Here is a 5,372-nt window from a genome sequence, read left to right as displayed (position 1 = left end):
TCTTCATAATACTCGATGTTTTCTGGAGTAGCATAAAGCCCAGCAGACTCCTCTGCAAGATATATCTCTTTATATTCCTCTATTGTTTCTGAATAGTCGTTTGGAAGATTTTGCCAAGGACCATCATTCCAATTTTGACCAATGAGGTAGTTGTTTTTCTGTGCACAAACTTCTTCCAGTCGTCTGGATATGGAACGATGTTGATCCCATTTTTCACAAACAGAGAATGAATAAGCTTCATAAATCTCATGAAATGAATTAGATTTTGACAACTTTAGAAAGAATATGGCATGAATTTTCCTTTCCGTCGGATGCAATGCACGGTATTGCCTTATTTTCACATCCATCAAATTGGTGAACATATCTTTCCATGCATCAATGGGCATAAACCATTTTAGGAATGTCTCAACATTCGCAGGAATATTACCTCCGATGAAAGCGTTACACCATTCTAGCATGCAAAATTCAAATGGAATGTAATGCATATAACATAGGAACCACAACATGTGAAGAGATGGGACTGGAAATTGGCCATCGACCGAAAGCTTAAAACAAAACATATATGGGAATAAAGGATGAAACATGCCTGGAGTAACAAAAGTATTTCCATGAAAACGAACAACATCATATTGATAAGATAACATGTGTTCAGTGCAAGCTGGTCGGTCGAGGGTTTCGACAATACTCTGTTCAGGCGGAAAATTAGGGAAATTTTCATCTGTATTAGCATTAGGGTGAGGTGTAGCCATTTAGGAAATTTTCAGTTGAACCTTCTCTGAATGTAGAAGTAATTGTTTCGAGTGAGGCATAATTTATAGATGTAGGATAAATTATTATTCCTTTCCATGATTCAAAATTTGACTTCAAACTCGCCATGATTCAAAATTTGACTTCAAACTCGCCATGATTCATAATTTGACTTCAAACTTTCCTATATATACATCTAAAATATGTAACAAACACTCATAATCTAGAATATCATCACTATCTCACCAAAATGTCTTCTGATAGTAGTGCAGAATACGAGCTAATGATACAAAGTGCGATTGAAATGATTCAAGAGGATGATGAACTTGATCTTTATTTACTTCAACAAGTACAACAACAAGCCGGCCAGAATTCTGAACCTCGAAGGAGAAAATATATAAGACGTGATCGAGAAGCTGCTGCAGAACGTCTGTATAATGACTACTTTGCTGCTGAACCAGTTTATTCATCTGAAGTTTTTCGCAGACGGTTCCGGATGAGTCGAGATTTGTTCCAACGTATAGTGGAAGACCTTGGAAATCACACAACATATTTCCAACAAAGGGTCGATGCGGCAAAAAGAAGTGGCTTGTCTCCACTCCAAAAATGTACAACAGCTATGCGCATACTTGCGTATGGATCTCCGACTGATGCTTTTGATGAATACATAAAAATTAGTGAGTGCACATCATTAGAATGTGTGGAAAAATTTTGTCGTGTTATTATCGAGGTGTATGGGCCTATGTATATGAGGAGGCCTAATGCTGCCGATGTACAACGTTTAATTCAGATGCACGAGGAACACCATGAGTTCCCTGGGATGCTTGGCAGTCTTGACTGCATGCATTGGGCATGGAAGAATTGTCCAGTTGCATGGAAGGGGCAATATACCCGAGGAGATTATGGATATCCAACAATCATGCTTGAAGCAGTCGCTTCAGTCGATCTTTGGATTTGGCATGCATATTTCGGTGTTGCTGGGTCCAATTATGACCTTAATGTTTTGAGTAGATCCAATTTGTTCCAAGATAATTTAAAAGGAACAGCACCAACGGTTCAATTTACTGTTAACAACAAGTCATATAATATGGGCTATTATCTAACTGATGGTATCTATCCCGAATGGGCTGCTTTTGTGAAAAGCTTTCCACATGCTAATGACCCGAAACGAATATGTTACAAACAAAGGCATGAGAGCGCACGGAAAGATGTTGAACGAGCATTCGGGGTACTTCAAGCCCGATTTGCAATAGTACGTGGACCAACACGTACTTGGCATAAAAAAAACTCCACGACATTATGGATGCTTGTGTAATATTACATAACATGATTGTTGAAAATGAGAGACACACTTACTCAAGAAACTTTCCAACTGAGGAATTTTCTGAGCCCGTAGTTTCTGATGACATTCAACATGGGCCTGTTCCGGATTTTGCTGCTTATCTCGCAAGGGATTTACAAATCCGCGATAAAAACATGCACGATCAACTAAAATTGGATCTAGTTGAGCACATTTGGGAACGTTTTGGAATCACCGACATAACTACTTGAATGTCGGAAAATTTTATTCTTTCAATCATGTTTTCCTTTTAATTTAATGCATTTACCTTGTTCGTATTTTTCAAATGTATGTTTCTTTAATGTAATGCACTTTTGTTAAATAAATTATATTTACCTATTAATTTTTAAATCCAATTAAATAAATTATTCAAATTATATAAATTTATTCGATTAATATTAAATATTGGTAGATTTTTATTTAATTAATATAATTCATTAATGAATTTTATTATTATTATAAAATAGGTTAATTGATTAAAAGTAATGAAAATCAAATATTATATGACGCGTGGGACCCGTGATTGTGACTAACCACTAGAGAGGATTTTTTTGGAGTTGTTTTGTTAAAAGGGTTATTTAGAAATTGGTGAGGTGGAGTGGTTGGAGTGTGTGCAACCCTCCAACCACTAGAGTTGCTCTTAATGGGTTTTGCCTTCCTGGGATCTCCTTTGCTTCTTTGATTTTCAGTGTTAAAAGGCTTTCTTTTTACTCTGTTTTTCAAATGGGGTTCTCTAGATTGTTTGGTCTTGGGTTTTGTTGGGTTTTAAAGAGAGAGTTGCTTTTAGGACTTGTCTTTTTGGCAAGAACGCGTATTTGCAATTTGAATTCAATAATGATTGAAAACTATAATAATAAACAAAAATAAATAAGAATCCATACCATTGGGTCCCCAAAAGTGGCCTCATTAGGTCCTTCAATGCCCCCCAACATTCAACTTTGTTGAATTCTGCAACATTTGAGTGAAATTATACCCAAACTAATGCTTCCTCCAATTCTGGATAGTTGTTGAACAAATTATCCTTTGCTTCCTCCAATTTTCCTAATTACCAATTATCCCTAATCTTGAAATCCTCAATTTTCAATTTAAGATCCAAAATTGAGTAAATCATGCTTCAAAAAATACCTGAGAATTATGAATTGTTTGTGAGATAGCTAAAGTGAGTCTAGTAGTAATATCACTATGAGTTCGTGTATAGGTCCAACAGGGATTAGTTGATAGAGAGAGAAAGCAAAAGATAGAAGTAGAGAGAGAAAGATATAAAAAAAAACTGAAAAGGGGAAATAGTGAGAGAAGAGAAGATTAAGGAGGAAGAGAAAGGTGGCTAACGGTGTTATTGCTAACTAAGCATTTCTGTTAGATTAGTGTTATTGCCTACTAAGCATTTCCATCTTCCTTTATATTACCCTCTTCCCCTACCTCCTCACCATCTACATTAACATCTACATTAACTTCTTCCTCACACTATTTATCCCATGTTTCCACACCATGTACATTAACATCTACATTACCCTCTTCATCAACCTGTTTATCCCCTGTTTCCACATTACCATCCACATTACCATCAATATTACCACAATCATTCACATCCACACTATCATTCTCACCAACATCCACACTATCATTCACACCATCCATCTTTTTTATATGGGAGGGCTAATATCTCACTAACAAGAATAGATTCATCTACCTTATGGCTAGCATATATGTGTATGACATCCATTCAATTCAAACAATTTACCCGACTTCAACAAACTACCGGGTTGTAGACATAAGATTTTACACACATTATGGAACTTTAGACCTTCACGATATAAATCCCTAAGCTCAATGAAGTTTAAAAAGTCAGGATCAAGCTTTTCTTTGATTAAAAACTGTCCATTTATGTAATCTAGGTGAGGATCAACAATCCATTTACCCCCAAAATGCAAATAAATGGTCAGCAAACGCATTTTGGAATTCTGCAACCAGAAATCGTAAAAAAGAAAACAAAAAAAAATAAATTAATTTACATTCAGAAACATTACGATAATAAAGAAATCTAGAAACATTACAATAACAAAAAAATCCATCAATTTACATTCAAAAACATTACGATAACAAACAACATTCAGAAACATTTCGCATAAAATAGGCTGCATAACATCATAAAACACATATGATCATAAAACCAAATATCATACGCAGGAAGAAGTAAAACATCAAATAAATCCATACTACCCATACGACAAACACATACGTATAAAACACATATGACAAAACACAAACCTAGATATTGATTTTGCATGCGGTAAACCTAGAAATTAACTCGATAGAAAGAAGAAGTTGAAGGCTTACTGTTCTGTGTATTTCTTCTCCACTGGAAATCGAACAACTTTTCACTCGACAGAAAGAAGAAGTTGAAGGTTTACTGTTCTGCGTATTTCATCTCCACTGGAAGGTGAAGAACTTTTCATTCAACAGAAAGAAAAAGTTCAAGGGTTTTGTTTTGCGTTTTTTTCTCAACAGGAATTCGAAGATCTTTTCACTCCATAGAAAGAAGAAGACGAAGGGGTTTGTTGTTTGAAGGCTTAATATACCATCTCAGCCTCCTCAAGTTGGCCCAATACTGCAACTGACCCCGTATTTACACTTTTAACAAGTAACCTCCTCAACTTGCTTATTTGGAACAAATAACCTCTCGAATTGCTCAATTGGAACAAATAACTCCTCAAGTTGTTTATTTAGAACAAATAACCCCTAAACCCAAAAAACATTCAACATAATATTACATCAGAAATAAAAGATTTCAAATTATCGGTTGCTATATTTAACTAATCTAGTAATACATTAAGTAAAGCGCAAAATAAACTCCTGAAATAACCTATTTGAAGGGTTATTCGTTCGAAATAAGCAAGTTGAGGATTACTTGTTAAAAGTGTAAGTACGGGGTGTCAGTTGCAGTATTAGGCCAACTTGAGGGGGCTGTGAGGGTATTAAGCCTTGTTTGAATATTATGAATAGAAGGTCGAAAGAGTTTTTACACTATTTGTATTAACGCTTTAAATATTCGTTACCATGTAGGTTACAAAATTTAATTATTACTAATTGTGTAAATAGGGATGTATAATGATGTGGAACGGTGTTTACGTCAAATAAGTAAATCGGTTAGGTTAGAGTGAAAATTCAAAGATAATTGTATGGATTTATTGGATGTAAGAACACGTATGTTTCTATGTGATAATACAAGTACAAATATCCTTATTTTAATATAGATTGCAACTAATATATATGAAGTCGTGCGATA

General features: G+C 35.0%; 1 pseudogene; it reads left to right on the top strand.

Annotated features, from left to right (window-relative positions):
* The first annotated feature begins 997 nt into the window (after positions 1-997).
* LOC136207293 (uncharacterized) lies at positions 998-2,298 on the top strand (annotated as a pseudogene).
* The last annotated feature ends 3,074 nt before the right edge of the window (positions 2,299-5,372 follow it).

Source organism: Euphorbia lathyris, chromosome 9 (assembly GCF_963576675.1).
Source record: "Euphorbia lathyris chromosome 9, ddEupLath1.1, whole genome shotgun sequence".
Taxonomy (NCBI): Eukaryota; Viridiplantae; Streptophyta; class Magnoliopsida; order Malpighiales; family Euphorbiaceae; genus Euphorbia; species Euphorbia lathyris.
Note: the sequence above shows the minus strand (reverse complement) of the source record. Positions and strands in the feature narration are given on the sequence as shown.